Source organism: Cavia porcellus, unplaced genomic scaffold (genome assembly GCF_034190915.1).
Source record: "Cavia porcellus strain 051 isolate PalLab524CR breed Dunkin Hartley unplaced genomic scaffold, mCavPor4.1 scaffold_19, whole genome shotgun sequence".
Taxonomy (NCBI): domain Eukaryota; kingdom Metazoa; phylum Chordata; class Mammalia; order Rodentia; family Caviidae; genus Cavia; species Cavia porcellus.
The window spans coordinates 8,301,079-8,319,055 of record NW_026947502.1 but is presented as its reverse complement, the minus strand read 5'-3'; positions in this window follow the sequence as shown (position 1 = coordinate 8,319,055).

Here is a 17,977-nt window from a genome sequence, read left to right as displayed (position 1 = left end):
TTGCTGAAACTAGATACTAAGAGGGCTGTATTCCACCCAGAAAGGTGCATGATGGCCCAAGGTTGCTGGCAGTGGGAGGAATTTGTCGCAGAGCTAAGACATCTAGCACTGGCTGCTGCAGCAGCTTGAGTTTTACAGAGGTTCCCTCCATGGACTGTACCAGTCTCAGGCCAACCCTTCCCAAATTGGACTTAGACCTTGCAAGGACTGTGTCATTGCCCTGCAGTTAAAATTCCTGGTCTGCTTCTGGTCAAGGTTACTGGTGCTCACCACTATTACCTTTTCCCAGCAGTGTTGGGTTCTCTCAAATTGGAATCACAAATTGCTTCATTCTTTTCTCTAGGTTGCTTTTCAAGCCCTCTCTACTATTTTGTGCTCTCCTCCCTTCCCAGAGTTCTCCCTCCTCCATCACTCTCTTCGAAATACAGTTCTTCTCCTGTTGCCCTGTCTCTTCTCTGTTCCATGCACCTCTGTTTATCCTTCTTGGCTCACATTGTACGCAAGGATTTTAAAAGAAGAAAACTTCTAGACCAGCCAGATTTCATTTTATTGACAGACATTCAGCTATCAGTAAGGTTGGGAGTAAGGTAATCCTTGCTTTCTGTAAAGTACCTGGTATTCTAACCTCGCCTCTCAGCAAATTTTCCTTTACTCATTAGATCTGTGACTCATGTCCCTTGACTGAGTTTGCAAGGCACCTAGAATTTCCTCTTGTTGCTTTCATTGCTATTTACTTGTCTGTTTGTTACCTTACACTAATAGCTTCACCATAGCAAAATTATTGCCTGTTTTTCCCCATTATGTCTCTGTCAGACAATGCAAAGCCAGGTGCTGCTTAGGCTCAGTAAAGAAATGCAAATCTTTAGCTATACCACTCTCTTCTCATTCTGCTGTTTTTCTTCCGCTGATTGTAATGGCGTTCATGTACATTTTTAAAGTAATGTGCCAAGGATGGGAAGGACATGGAATTGCAGGTTTTTTTTTTTATTAGACAATACAGAAATTAACTTTTTTTTTTCTGTTTAGCTATTCATTGTCTAAAAGTCTGAAGGTTTAATAACTTGAATTTCTTATGAAAACACAGGAAGATTTGACAAGACTGAAGCTTTATAATTCCACTTTACAACAATGGCCAAATAGCAGCTGGTGCTTCCTGGAGGCTTTGTGGAAGTCCCCTCTCAGCTGCTTTCATGCCTTTGTTTCCATCCTGTCCTTTGTAAACATTTGACTTTGAAACCTGCTGCTCTAAAGGCTGTGCCCTTTGGCTAAGTTGAACCAACAAATTGACATTGGATAAAGGAGAAGTCAAAAATTGATATAATAAAACCTCATGACAAAGAAGGATTTTTACAACCTAAAAAAACTTCGCTTTCATGTTATTTTAATGAATATTTATTGAGCTGTTTTATTCAGCTCAGCGATTTATACCAAGTCTCTAAAAATCAAAATGTATTTATTTCTCACTCAATATGCTGAGTTTGGAGTAATGATATCCGTGAAGCGTGTCAAGATTATCTGAAAGTGTGGCTCATACTCTGCCATCACAAATATATCAGGACAATGTTAATTCAGCTGAATATAAACATTAAGAGATGTGGTAAGACTGATTCTATAGTCAGACAAATTGGGGTTCACATCACTTTCCAAGAGCATAATTTTGGCCAAGTTTTAAAATATCTGTGCATTGATTTTCTTCTTTTTCAGATAAGGATACTAATATCCCCTCCCTCAACATGTTATTAAATGAAATTATTCATCTTAAAATTTAGATTATGTTCAAAGATGTAATAAGCCATCCAGTAATATTCATTAGCAACCTTTGTAGGAATATAAAGAACTTAGTTATGGAGGAGATTATGGAGTACAACAAGAACCTCAGAGGGATAAGGACTTCAAGAAGCCAAATACTTTGTGGCCACAATGCTTTTTTGAAGTATAATGACCATCAAAAGAAGAGAACTAATAGTCCACCTCCACCAAACACTTCCTCTGGTTCCTTTAATGTGAACAAATAGAGTAAGACATATTGTAATGGAACAGCAGAATCTTGGGAAGCATCGTGATTTTAGTGGTTTGTTCACAGATAACTTGATGCACTAAGGAGCAGCACAAGACAGTGATTGTGCCTTTGAATAGATCATTTTGCAGCAAAAGTATCTATATAATAAAGGAAGCAATTCTGTGCACTTGGGGAAGTTTAAATCTTGATGTGTTTTGGTTTCCACGCGCAAAGAGGGGTAATAATGGACCCTCTTGGAAAGTTACTGTGTGCAGTATGTTTGTTGAAACATGTAAGACACTCAGGACCATGCATAACATAGTAAAAGTAATCACTAATTTTTAGGTAATTTTATCATTATTCTATGTTTAAGATGAATATGGTGAGACTTAGCATACAGGTCTTATCCATAACGCCGTCAGACTAATTCATACACATAAAAATTAAATTGCATCACTCGCATTATAGTCTTAACTATTGCTGGGTTATTTTTAACATTCTTTTTTCTTGTAGACAGGCAAATAGATCTAGAATTAGTTTGTAATGAAAACAAAATAAGGACTTAAATTCAATTTCAACCTGAGGCCTCTATTAACCAACATAGGCATTTTATCAATGAAATGAGTTTCCTAGAAGATTGGCAAACTATTACATATAGAGGCATTTGTTGAGAACAAAATGTATGGAGACAGCATGATTCCTAAGACTCTTGCAGCCTTAACATTCAAGAGATAGATAGAGGGGAGGAAAGGGAATGAAAACAGGAATTAATATGTACCAAATCCACACAAGGAATGTGAACATAGGGTACTACACACATGTACTAATCAGCTAAGATAAAAGAGAGTTCGTATCAGGATTTAGTGAAAGAAATGATCAAAATTGTATAGGTAGACAAATTAAAGGATACCATAGAATATTATACTTCTTGTATATAGTAAGAGGACCTTAGAGAAACAGAACAATTAAGACAGCAGAATTGAATAGTCACCATTAAAACAACAATAAACATAAATACTCAGCAGCCAACCAACCTGTGTCATGTTAGGAACTTTGAGAAAGGGAACAGAAGGAGGTAGTGGGGTGTGGGGTGAAATAGAGCACTCCAAGAATCACAAATAGGTAACAAGCAGAAAGCATGGTGGATCAGTTAAAGGAGAGAAGATCTCAGAAATATTTTTTACACATGAATTCAGCAGTAAGCACGTTAGACTCATAATAAGGTTTTACTCAGGAGTTCCGAAAATTAACCAACTGCAGCTCCTTTCCAGGAAGGAGTGCTGTACTACAGAATGAGAACAGAATCCAAATTAAGCAAAACTAATGTAATAGAAGCAAAGAAGAAATAAAAATTAAAAAGTACAAAAATGAAATCACAGAGGACAACAGAGGAAGAGACACGGTTGTATGTGTCTGTGTATCTGTGCATATGTGTGTGTGTGTGTGTGTGTGTGTGTGTGTGTGTGTGTGTGTGTATGTGTGTGTGCATGTTGGGAAATTAGCAGGAAAAGTTGATCTAGTTCAAAAATACTCCAAGTGAAATCTACTCTTCCCTCCTAAAATTGAGGACAACTAATCTTAAGTAAACATAATAGAAAAGCATAGTATTAACATCTCCTATCGAAGTAGTATAAGGATAAAGGAGAAGAAAGGACAGAAAAATAACTGCACACAAAGAGCGAATTGAAGGAAAGAATATAATGAAAGAGATATATGAAAACCACAGAAATAAAATTAAAAATTAGAAATGAGATGACACAATATAGGGAAGAATTATAAGCAAAAGAATATCTATTTCAAGAGTAAAGAGTAAACTAGGTGCAAAAGACTAAAAATACATATATAGCTTTTTGGAAAGAAAAATGGGAGAAAATAATGAGAATTTTTTAGAGGAGTAAAATGAAAAAAATGGAAATATAGAAGTTGAGCAGAAAAAATAGCTAAACTGGTTATTATCTAAATTCTGTGACACAGTAATAAAAACTCTAAAAAACAATATAGCAAGAAAACTTTCTTGAAGAAAAAGCAAAATTAAAATTATATGCTGAAAAACACTGCATCCCTAAGAAAATCACCAAAGTGACTGAAAAGGACTTTAAAGAAAAATGAAGCAGATACAATGCTGCATGGTCTAAGCTACTCTCAAGGGAGCGGCAGGAGGATTGCTTGAGCTCAGTTCAGTCTGAACAGCATAGGAAGATTCTGTCTCTTTTTAAAAAGACTATAAGAAAAAAGGAAAGAAAGAAAGAAAGACAAAAAGAATGAATGAAGGAGAATTTGGGGGTAGGTGGCACTTACAAAGGAAAGAAAATCAAATTTGTTATAAAATTTTTCAATAGTAAAACTTCATGCTAACAGAAAATGAAGTAACATTTTCAAGGATCTCAGAGAAGAAAATACAATTTATGGTTTTTTTAAATCCAGTTCCTATGACTTTCATGGTTAAAGGCCACTGACATTTAGTTACAAACACTGAAAACTCAGGGAATGCTAAGGAATGCAATATAAACAAATTTTACCTAACCCAGATAGACATTGACATGAGGACTAACAGTAATCATTATATATATATGTGACTTGAAAATTAATTATTCATGATGCTTATAAAGAGATGGAGTAGAGGGGCACATGATGGCACATGCGTGTAATCCAAACACTTGGGAAGCTGAGGCTGTGAGTTGAAAGTCTACCTGGACTACATAGTGAGTTGAACACCAGTGTGAACTACATAGTGAGATCCTGTCAGAATGAGAGAGAGACAGTAGGAAAGAGAGAGAGAAAATGAGAATAATATAAAAGGGCTATATCTCTGGCATTAAAGCTAATTTACAACTCTAGAAAATGAGGGCAGGGACATGTAAACAGCATACGAAGAGTATGCTTGATACTTGCCTTGTAGTTACTAACTAGGTTAAAAGAATATTACTTTAAATTAGATGCCAGGAGAGATGAGAGAGAGAGAAAGAAGTTACTAAATCTATATTTCTTATTGCTGAGGAACAAAAGGAAGTAAACAAGTGAAGAAAAAGCTCTAGAGATATCACGTAAGGGCAGAGCAGTAAAGGCATATAGCTAATAAAATACAAATGCATGTTTTGTTAATACAAAAATAGAATACAAAAAAGCAAATTCAGTAAATCCCACTTGAAATATACATATACTTTCATCAAACCACACGACAGAAAAGAAGCAAAACATTTCAATCATATGAATAAATTTAACTATATTTACCAACTAGTGGGAGGAAAAATATTTCTGGCTGATTAATATGTAAAAACACAGCTGGAAACTGGGTGTTGTGGCACATGCCTGTAATTCTAGAACTCTGGAGACTGAGGCAGGAGGGTGAGTGTGAGTTTGAAGCCAGCCTGATCTACATAGTGAGACCCTGTCTCAAAACAACAACAAAAAAACAAAAACAGCAAATAAAACAAAAAAGGAAAATATTGCTAGTCAAAATGGACACCCAAAGTTAAATAAGGAAAGGTTGATTTAGCTCATATTGTGGAAGCTTCAGCCCATAAGCAAATGGGTTCCCAATGCAGGGTGGCAGGCAGAGGGCGACAGTTCATGGTGGAAGAAAAAGTAACAGCGGGGAGAGATGGATACAGAGAGAGGGAGAGAGAGGGAGAGAGAGAGAGAGAGAGAGAGAGAGAGAGAGAGAGAGAGAGAGAGAGAGACCTCTTTCTGTCCCTTGTAATATGTAGGGTCTACTGAGATTAGGGTGATGCCAATCCAATCAATGCACTGATCCAGCAATCACTCAACCTTAATCCCAGCATTGCACTGCAAATCAGTCTGCATGAAGCTTTGGGGGGACATCTAGACACAAGCCATAACACGTTGGCTACACAAGTAGATAGACAAGGCAAATTTCTCTTTATAGCATTATAATGGCTCAACCAAATGCAGTAGTGTAAACCTATAATCCCAGCACTAACAGGGGCTGAGGCAGCAGGATCATAAATTTGAGTCCCATTTGGACAACTTAGCTAGCAAACCTGGCTCCAATAAAAAGTGAAGAGGCCTAGGGATGTAGATCGGTGTTCGATTGTCCCTAAAATTGATCCTTAGTACTGAAAAATAATTACAATAACTCATAAATGAAGGTTAGTTTACAATCAGTAATTCATTAATGAATCAAGGTAGGTATCATAAAGAGCATTGTAGCATTGCCAAAAAGGCAACCAGACTTTATAAGCCTCTTCATATAAGAATATAATGTCATTGACCAGTTATTTTATCCACAAACAACAAAAAGATCCTCAATTTGATGAAACATTTTAGGTACAAACAGTTTTCAATAAATCTTAGAACACAAATTTCAAAATCTAGGTTTCAGGAGGCTTTATAGGAAAAATTTTCTGATATCCTTATTAAATAAAATAGTAAGGAAAAGGGGGATTAGAAAGGAAATTGTGTGACATTTACTCGGGTTCTCACTAAAATACTAAAAAGGGAAAATATGACATAGTTGGGCATGAAAAGTCTGAATATTTGCTAATGTTTCAGAATGACCATTGACTTTTGTAATAGTTGCAATAATGATGTTACACTTCTCTTTTAAAAGCATGTCTTGTCTTTGTCAGGCAAATGCTCAACATAGTTTCAGATGAAATGATATGTTTGGGATTTGCTTCAAATAAAGGAGAAGTGGGAGAAATACAGAAAAGAACATTGGCCATGATTAATAATTATGATAAAAACTTGCTGATGGAGGTGTTCCACCATTCTATTTTTATGCATGCTTGACATGTCCCATATTGGAAAGATTGATTTTAAAAAAATGACATGCTTAAAATAAGGGAACAAGCCCAGGAGCTGTGACACATGGCTTAGTGTTGACTAAAGCAGGAGCAAGTGTTCCACGATCTCTCTTAGAACATGTTTGAGGTCACCCCAACTTTTCCAACAAAGAGTGTACACTCACAGGGACGATGCTTTCTCTTTCTGTGCTCTTTTCATTCGTGCCACATTTCCAGGCGTTCACGGAGCTTGTAGGTACAGAGCTGCTGATGTTGTAAAACTGTTGCTTAGCAACATGTTAATGGGGAAAAACACTCTGCAAAACATTAGGGATTTTGTCTTTTGAAATACACTAGTTCAGCATATGATACCTCCCACAGCTCAATTTAACAGGAGGAAAAATATCAACTCTGAATAGAGCTGTTTTCTTTTCCTCTTCCATCTTATTTGGCTCTGTATGTAATGAGAATATCTAAGAAATGGGGTGTGATGATGACCCTGAACTTCCCACAATTCCTTGGCATCTTTGTGGGTTACAGATGAAGGACTTTAACTCTACCCACATGTAAATGATCTATTTTAACTTTCTACTCTGTTTTGTTCAGTGAACATGCACCAGATCTGGACATGTTCTAGAAGTTAGACTCAAGAAGTCATTCTTGAAGCCTCAGTTTCTTTTTTCAGGAAATCAGTATTTGACCAAATGCTCTTGAGAAGTATTTCTAACTCCTAACAGCTGTTGCCCGGTGAAAGATCTCCAGGCTGGTTCTTCCAAAACTTAAAATGAGGTGTGTGGGTGAGGTGGTCCAAGCATTTCCAGCAAGGATATTGGCCAGCCTGAATTAGCAGAGAGATTAGAAAGCACTGTTTGGTCAGCCTTGGCATTGGTATAAGGTTAGCCAGAAAGCTTGAGAGCCCATGTCCTTGGTTAAGATCTTGACCCTGTGTTTGCCTACGTGTTGCTGGACCACAGCAGGCTGCGCTTGGTTTCCTCATCCTTGAAACATAGCAGGAATCATTTTAGAGAAGATTGAATGAGATGATGCTATCATCGCTGTAGCTACGGAGGGGTCTGGCACCATGGTAAGTTCTCAATCAATATTAGTTATTGTTGGCATAAATGAAAAGAGCCTTTATAAAAGCTTATGATGCTGCATGAGACTGTGTCCTTCTGTAGGTGTCTTTTTAATGAATTCCTGCTAGCAGCCAAGTGTGAAAAATTGTGAAAAAGACTAAGCCTGGGCTCGTACTGTAATCGTCCCCGGTACTGGACCTCACTGCTATGTGCACCCCACTCAAAGGCTGCACTGATTCCTTCCGGTTTCAAACTTCCTGGTGCTGTGCTGGTCACCTTAGCTGGCTCTGTGCTGTGAGCCATGCCACTGCACTCTGAAGACTCAGCTCTCCTGCAAGGCACAGTGAGGGCAGAGGCGCAGCAGGTGGCAGAAAGCTTATCAGAATGGAATGAAAAGCCCAGACCCACAAGAATCTGCTAAGCAGGGGATCTATTTTAAAACCCAGTCCTTTTTAGCAACAGAGAGCGAGGGCAGTGATTTAATTACTGATGGCCTACATCAGAGGCAAAATTAGAGCCAGCGGGCCCAATCAGGGCAAAGAGCCGATTAGCAAGCAGTCCCAAGGAGGCCGCGCCCTTTGAGCCCTCCCGCACCCAGCCTGGGTCTCTGATGTGCAGAACTTTCAATTTTTAAACAAATGGGCTTGGAGCTTTATGATTTTTGTGTCTTTTCTGAAGGATTTTCTAAGCAGCTGCCAGCTTCTGTCTGAGTCATACATAAACCATAAATGCGTGTGAATCACTTCCTTCCTGTTCAATGCAAGGTCCCACCCCCGCTGGAGTGTAAGAAAGGAAATGTGGATTTCCTGATGATTATCCTATTCACCGAGCCACTGATTTGATGCCACAGGTGCTCAGAATTACTTGGGGAGACTTCCCCAAGAGAGAAATTCTAGGGGATCATCCAAGATGGCTGAGAGACAGCTGCTTATTCTAGAAGGTTCAACCACCGGCATGGTTTTTCTCTACCTGGAAAGAATACAAGTATCTTTTGAGCCTCAGCATGGTGATGAAGAAATCCTGGAAACTTAGGGGCAGAAATTATTCTAAATATTGTTGAATGAGAAGGTGCAGTCCTTGGAGAAGGATGACTAGGATTCCCTGTCCTAACTAAGTATGTGTAACTAACTAGTGACCTTTCAGTTGTTCTAGTCACCTAAGCTCTCTAATGTTCTTTTCCTTGCAATATAAAAGAGGGTAAATGTCTTTGTCTTAGGGTTCTCATAAAAAGGAAATGAAATTTCATTTTTAAGATATTTAGGGTGTTTCCTCAAGCCTCATGTTAGTTGTAATGAAATAGTGGTTATAAAGGAAGCTGTAACAGAATTCTAAACATTCCCTGATGTCTGGGCATTTCTCTACCTCCTAGAGTATAAGATACAGAGGTGTCAGACAGCCTATGGGCTCGAGTCTTTTATCTGCAGATGGGTTTTGCTTTTCCTTTACGATAGTGGTATAAGTGCTTTTTTACTTTTGTTACCTGATAATATTTTTCATTTGGGAAACTTTCCAACTTTGCATCGTGTCTCAGATCTGGCCAGCACCAAGCCCACATTTCTGCATAACCGTCACCAGATGGAGGTGAGCAAAAGCCATCCCCCTTGTGGAAGCCCTTTTTCTCTCCTTTTGCTGTTGTTTGTGCCATTCTCACCTTGCTGTTGCTTCACGCCCTCCTGGTGTGTGCGAGTCTGGTCTGAGTCTGCCTTACCTTGGTGGGATGCCAGCATGCTTTACTGAGCTTAACTCATAATGGCGATCACGGTCATGACCGCACTGTGTGCATATACTTGAGAATGTGACAGGACATGTAACCACGCATGGCAGCCCATTTGGGGAACGTGCTGAGATCATGCAATGGTCCTTAAAACTACTGTTACGTGAAATAAATCAGGCACACAAGCTTAAATATTGCATGGTTTCTCTTATATGAGAATCCCAAAATATAAATGAAGAGCAAAATAAAAGATAGATATTAGGAAACAGGGAAATAGATCTTTTGCAAAAGGGAAAGGGTTCTCTAGCGTCCCACCATTACCTGGGTGCTTCCTGTAACTGCATTTGTTATGTGCTTAGCTTTGTATATACATGAACCATCTGTTTATCACAGACTTACCTGTGGCTCACCCTCGTTTTCCATTTTATTCCCTCAAACATACTCCTGAACTCTTGAGCCTAGGATTTAACTCACTTTGACATAATCAGCACCTGACACAGTTTATAAAACAAAAGAAGTGTTCAGTAAATGTATGTTTAATCAATGATTGGATGCCCACGACATATTTTTATTCTCTTAACAAACCTTACCCTTAACGTACACAGCTTGATTGGACTTCGGATTCTTGCAATCAAAGCTATTTGACTGTGAGAATCATAATAACAAGCAGAAATTTATACTTCATAGGTACTTTTACAATTACCTTATTTATAGAGTTGAAAACACAATGACCTTCTCAATGAGTTTCTAATGACATTAATCATGCACATTTATATAGTTTATGAAGTCCATTTGCATCTATCTTCACAGATAATTTTCACAATAGTCTTTTACAGCAAAGGACACTTTAGACAAAGAGGTCACAGTAGCTAATAGGAGTAACACAAGAAGCCAAGCTTTTGGTTTACCTGCACCTCCCTCTCTGATATGTCCTAGGGCTTCCATTATCATAGTGTTTCTGCTCTAGTACAACTGGTTGAGCATTTCCTACAAACCAGGCAGTGTGCTGTGTGCCTTCCTTTAATTGGATTAGGTAATCTTCATGAGAGCCCATTGGGGTTAGTACTTTTATTGATGTTTTTAGGACATATGAAGAAAGCAAGACACAAGGGTTGAGACAGCAGTAGCTACTACTTTTTCAATCTGCCGTGTAAGCCAGGTTTTTCTGCTTCCTAAAACCAACTATGCTACTGTCGTCCCTCTTGCTACAGAAAGCACTGGAAGACCACCTGGGATTTTGGAAGACATTCGTGCAGAATAATAAGGACCAGGTTTTGGGTAATAATTCCATCGCCTTTGAGGTACAATGAAGAGTTATAGAAAACTTAATGTGAAGCACAGAAAGATTCACCTGGATGTGACAGATTTCCTCTACATCCCCTCGGATCTTGGGACTCAATGAATGCACTTAATTGAGGAGAGATATGTAATGAGATTGCACAGAGCCTCGGCTGTGCGCTTTTCTATTGTTAACTGTGCTAATTTGCAGTGTTGCTCAAGATGCTGGCTGAATGAAGACAGGCTAAATGAAAAGGATTTTTTTTTTCAGAGTGGGAGACAGTGTAATCACAGTGAATCAGCTGATTTTGATGCACTGCCCTCTCCTTCTCATTTTGAGCACCCATTACTCTTTAGAGATAAGTAAAGGCGCATGATCATTAGATGAACACGTAAAAGCAGATTGCTCCCCCGTTCCACCCTTGGTCTGGTCACACTGTTCCACTCACTGCTTGTTTGAGATCAGCTTTGCATCCATGTGTAAGTGAGAACATGAAGTGCTTGTGTTTCTTTGCCTACCTAGTTTCCTTTAGTGCGATGTCCTCTAAGGGGTAAGTCTACCCCTGCTGGGGGAGGGAGGGATGGTGAGAAGATGGTTAATGTGGGCAGTAGTGCTTTAGATGGATGGGGGAACGCTTCTACTGTCCTATAGCTCCACGTGATGACTGCAGTCAACAACTATTAGCTGTGTATTTCAAAATAGCTACCAGAAAGGATTTTAATATTTCCAATAAAAACAATACGTGTTTTAGGTGACTGATATGCCTGTTACTCTTATCTGATCATCACAAATCAGATATAGGTATTGAAGTGTCAGACTTTACTCCATAAATAAAGAGTTCACCAAAAAAACCTGTATACACACTTCAGGAAAAGGAAACTAGTAGGATGTTTTGCCACAAATGATGAACCCTCCTATGGGGGATCCTAGGAGATGTCACATGTTGCAGAAAAATCACTACTATGCCGGCCCTCAGAGACGTAATTGAAAATGTGTGTGAAGCAGTCTCGATGACCAAGGCTATCCAGGCAGCGGTTCACCATACTAAACAATGTGCAAAAGCTCAGGGCCCCACTTTGGGAATCCCTTGTAATTGTAGAGGCCAAAAGTAACCTATTCATCTCAAGCCATCTAAATAAATTTAGTATTAAAAATTTATACAGGTTTTCCTTTCTGCAGTGTATATACATTTTTGGACAGATTTTTTAATATAAAAAATTACTGTAGGTCAGTTAAAAGTTTTTTAAATTAAAAAAGTAATCAGACACACACACACAAAAAAAAGACATTTTCACCTTTTAAAAGGCCGACTATCACAAATATGTCAAAAGGAACTAATTTTTTCTCCATGTGGCACCTTGTTGAATTATCCTCCATTTAGGTTTTCAAACAGGGGAGAAGCACAAAGGAATCGTAGAGAGGGAAGCAATTCTCGGGAGGACACGGCGCAGGGATGTCTCACACTCATGCTTTAAGTGGATACTCAGAAAACTCCTGGGCACTGCTATGTGTCCTCCCATTCTGCAAATGAAAGGAGACCTTGACTTGATTCCTCCTGTGACTAGAACTGAAGGAACACTTAAAAGACTCAGCTGTCACATGTAGGGATATACCACGGGATACAATGAGTGTCCTGGAAATAAAGGCAGAAAAGTGGAACAGAAGTAGAGGGTGTGCAGATGGGGTTATGTCATCTCAGAATCAAAGGACCCAAGTATACGCATGATCCAACTAGGCCTGACAACAGTGGAGTCCCCAGGTCTCACAGACGCTGATGCACTTGGAGATTTGCTTGTTCACCTAATTCAGACTTCCGATACGAGTGATAAGGATGGCAATAAAAATTTGTTTTTCAGCTTCAAAGTTGTAAAAATATCCCCAAATTCACTTCATTATCTTTCAGTACTGATTTTGCCCTTCTTGCAACCTTTCAGATCTGAGGCTTGGTTGAAAAGCAAATTATCCTTGTAAAGATTCCAAATTCCTTATTTTTGGACCCCAGAGAAGAGAGCTTTGCAATCCATTTTTTCACTCCATTCATTCTCTGAAAGATGAAAGAATTATGCCTTGTGCCCGTTCCAGAAGTTCCTCTGGGTTTAGGCCATCATGAATATAAATTATTGCGTTTGTTACATTTCCAGAACACCCATTCATCACCCATCTTAGCACTTTCAAAGAGACGGGGTCACTGGTGCTCTGCCCATCACAAGGCTGCAGGTTTCTGTTTGTGCAGCCCTGAGAGCTCTAGACCAGTTAGCTACTCACTGCTGGGGCTGCAGCCAGCGGTCTCCCCCATGTGAGTGGGGAGAGGCATCCTCAGGAGGAAACTCCCTGGAGGCATTCAGTAGACGCTTGGCCAAGGAGGTAGCAGCCTCTTTCTTGCTTCCAGCTTTTGTGTTACAGGACAAAAGCAGACAAAGGCCACCCCCTTTATCCTGGCATTGGCAAGGAGAAGAAGGAAAGCAAAAGGCAGCTTTTGAAAACTGAGCCTTTGAACTCCAAGCTACCCCAAGAACTTGACCTCAATTCACATTCTGACAACCTCAGGAGGTCATTGTCCTTTGCTTTAAAAGACACTGTCATCTGGGAAAGAGACCACCAAGAGGGAAAGGGTCACCTTCCAAAGGGTCTTGAATAATAACTAACTATAAAGTCTTTTAATGATTACTGACTCCAGTCTCCTTGGGTTTTCAATGGAGCCTCAGGAATGGGAAGGATTATTAAACTGTAAACTTCACAGCACATCACTGAGCTTCCTAAATATTACCAGAACCACCTATTCCCAAGTGAAAGCTGAGTTTACCACTTCCAGTGGTGAGAAGGAAACACTACTTAGTCCTGATTGCTTTGCAGAGGAGAAAGACCAAAGTCAGGATATTTATTGAAAGATTCAAGCTTAAGGGATATATTTCAAGGGGCCGAGGAGCTCTTCATTAGGATTGAGGGAGACACATGATACAAAATTTTAGAATTAGTAGACACAGTGAAACAAGGATTTTGAGACCAACAACTGAAAGAGTATTGCAATTAGTATGAAAAGCTGGTTTTTGCTTCTTACTAAAGAGTTGAGGGATTTCTCAGGAAATTCTTGAAATGAACAATAATCTTATTTGCAACTTTTAGCTGCTGGGCAAAATTTCCTGTAATAGTGAAGCAATATTGATAAAAGCAATCATGTGTAGATAGTAATATGTATATGGGTAGATAGTTTCAGTTATCATATTTTATCATGCCCCAATTTATAAATGATACCCTGTAAGACACATATGTCTCTAACTACTAAAGATAAACTAGAAGCCAGGTCCCACCTTTCCTATCCTTTAGCATTTTATCATCCAATAATGCATTGCTTCAACAAATGAACAAAATGCATCCTTTGGCATAAACAAACAAAAAGAAACAAAACTATTTTGGAAAGATTTGAAGGAGAAAGTTAAAAAGAATGCTAGTGTATGCATGTGGACGGGCATGGCTGTGTCACAGGGGCGTCCTGCAAAGATTCTGTGAGGAGATGACATTCAAGATGTGACTATATATTTAAAGAACTTAGAAAGGTGCTCTCCCTATGAAAGGAAAGTAATTACAAAGCAAAGAGACAGCATGGGGACCAAGGAAAAGCAAGTTGCATTGCTAGAGCCCAGCGTACAGGACAGATGAGGAAAGGCCCAGTGATAGAGCCCAGACACCAGTGAGGAGGATCTGATCCTCCTGCTGGGTTTAGTAGTCTTGCTGTAGGGGGCTGGTTGAGCCCATGGGAACTCACAGTCAGAGCTGTGCCTTCATGAACGGGGAAGAAGACCCGCATCCAGATTCTCCAAAAGAAGGGATTGGAAGATACTCTATCAGTTATGCACTTTTCTCTAAGCAAAATGAAAAATACATTAACCGAGCCATTTGTGGAGCTTCACAGAGTGTGTAAATTTTCTCATCCTTTTCCTCCTCCTTATTCTACATCTTTTTTTTTCTTTCTACTTTTGATTTGTTTGTAAGGAACGTCTGTGATTTCAGGGTACTCTTTTCTTGTCTGTAGCTATTATCATGTTCCAACATTCACTTTCAATTTCTGGTGTTGAGCTGGATGTTTTTTATGGCATCTCAGTTGGAGAAAAATGAAAATGAATATACAAAGTGAAAGATAAGATTTATTTATTTTTTGAGTATAAAGAGTACTGGAAGTTTTTCCTAAACCATGAAAGAACCTTTTAGTAGGGTTTAATTAGCCAGACCATTTTCATTTTTTAAAATATGCACACAGGTACTAATTGAACTATTTGTGTCATGTACACAGTATTATCTTCAAATGATGAATAAATTTATTAGAGCATTATTTGATGCATAAGTGAAACTACTCAGTAATCTGCATACAACTTTATAGAAGCTGTATAAAGGAGCTGCAAAACCAAGAATTGGATGACTAATAAAAATCACTCAATTCCTTAAGTAGAATACTTATTCTTGCTGCATGGTTTCAAACACAGGAAAATATTTGTGTGCTGACATTGGGGTGTGTGAAATTTTTTAAAAATCTCATTCTCTTCTTTATTTTAATCTTAAGAAATGAGCACAACCATTGTAGTAACCATTGGATATTATCAGAGAGGTTGAAATGATGTTTGCTTTAGAACAATCATTCCTTTAAGGTGGGTTAAGGCATTTGAACTGATCTGAGAGGCTGCATTTCCAGCAAGTGAAGGTGTGGGCTTGCAATTTGTTTCTTAATTCATGCATGAACAACCAGCTCCATGATTTTGGGAATTAATCTCTAATAACCTTAACTTACCAGTTGTTAAAGCAAGAACAGTATTAGCAACTAACACATAATCTAATGATTAAGTCAGACTGTGGAAGGTTTTTGACTGTGTAAGTGCAACAGTTTTAAAACTTCTTGTTGCATAGATTATGCATAGGTGCATAAAGTATTGTGGCATAGCAGTAGAGATATTTCTAAAAGAAATAGCTGGCTTGTGTGTGCGTGTGTGTGAGTGTGTGTGTGTGTGTGTGTGTGTGTGTGTATGTGTGTGTGCACTGTGTATACCTGGTACATGTACAGAAATTGAATAGAATACAGAAAGCATTATTGGAAACCCATTATCTCTTGCCTATCTTTTCCTTATTATACTCCTCATAGAAAACCTCTCTTATCTTTATTTTTCCTTGTTTCTGACCAAACCCCACGTATTCAGATAATATGCCTGCATATTATTTCTTGGTTCATCAACTTTAGGCAATGCTTTATACTCCATTACATAAGAATTGATGAGTTATTTTTCCATTATTTTTTCCTCTAATTTCATTGTCTTCCCCCCAGTATTTGACAGTTATATTAATATTTTATTTCTTTTGTTGCTCATATTTATAACATTTTTTGATACAGGGTGTCACTATATGTAGCCCTAGTTGGCCTCAAATCAAAGGGATCCTCCTGCCTCTGCCTCCCGAGTGTTGGAATTACAGGCATGCACCACCACACCCAGCATACTTCTAATTTGTCAAAAACACATTTGTGCATTTTTTGTTCTACCCATTTTAGAAACTACTCATAAGGAGCATTTTTGCTTCCCTCTTCCTTCATCCCTAATTGCTTGAATGTCTTCTCAGTGTATGTAGAATTTCTCTTAGAAGAAATTTTCTGAAAGCAGAGCCTGAGATGAGCATCCATACACACGAAGTTTATAGAGGATGCACTCAGAATGGGATCTGTAAAGGAATGAGAGAAGTACAGTAAGAAACAGGGGGAGCCCCAGAAAGTCTGTGGGAGTCTAGCTTCAGCCTACTGTCAGGCCTGAGGGGAGTCTGGAGCTTGACTTATACCACAGTGGAAGATCACCCATTGGTCTCTTCCCATCACGCAGAGGTGGTGGGCTTCCTGCAGGAGGAGAGCACTCTGTCCTGTTGAGGCAAAGCCTGTCAATACAGCATTGCTCCAGGAAGCATGTGGCCATGAACTGTCATGGGCCCCGCTCTCCACAGCTGGGGAAGCTGGTGCACAGGTAAGGGAAACAGGGTAGAGTCTATACAAATTCTGCCATGTCAGGTGATGATGATGAGAAGGCTATGATAAACAGAAGGGCAGAGATGGCACTTCCCACTCCTCCGCTTTCCTTTTTTCGCTTCTGCTTCTTTATCATCCGCTGTTGCATCTACTTGAGACTCACAGTTTGCAAAATATCTTCACCAGTATTTTTGAACCTCGTCCTCAGCCCAATACACACACACACCAGCACCATCAACACCACCACCGCTGCCACCAGAGCAATGCAGGTATTACTGGTGTTATTTTCTGCATTTTTAAAATTAAACACTTGATCTAAAGTACTTACACGGCTTGTGTTGTACTCCATGGAAACTGGGAAGAATGGAAATGAATGCAGATGATCTCACTGCAAATGTGGCATCCCGTGGGACTACGTTGGCTTTTTTTTTTTTCCATCATAGTACTTTGCATTAAATATACTCCTCCAGTGGCTTTATTTTGGAGAACTACTTGTTCACAAGTAGTTCTTCTCTTCCTTACTTTCTCCTCCTCCTCCTTCTCTTTCTTTCTTTCTTTCTTTCTTTCTTTCTTCCTTTCTTTCTTTCTTCATATATTTTGGAGTAGCCCCTCAGAATATCCTTGATGGTTGTATTCATTTCCATGATCTTCTTTTCATTCATATTATTTGTGTAACAGCTGGGCCACTTGGGCAGTCGTCTGTTTGAGACAAAGTGTTGCTTTGTATTTCAGTTTGACCTGGAACTGACGATGTAGCTCAGACTGTCCTCAAACTTGTGATCCCTTTGCCTCAGTCTCCCACGTGCTGGGCTTACAGGTCTGCACCACAGCTCCCAGAAAGTCAGGGAACTTTTAAAAACTTACCTGTTTTAAAGGGACTGGGGCCTCTGAGGTTTAGAAAACTCAAAATCAGCTGGGTTATACTTCTTTGGAAAGGGGATTTCACCAGCAAAAGAAAAGTTCTCATGTTAGCATGGATATTGAGATTCACACCAACCAAGTAATTCTTTCTCCATGAGCATTATAGCACAGCAAATAAAAGATGTCAATGTGTGTTCATATAGCAGCCCACATGACTGGGGAAACTGAATCTGAGCTCCCCTAAACCCTCTCTGTCTGCCAAAACAAGTGGTAAATAAAACATAAATCATTTTGTACATGCTTCACATTTT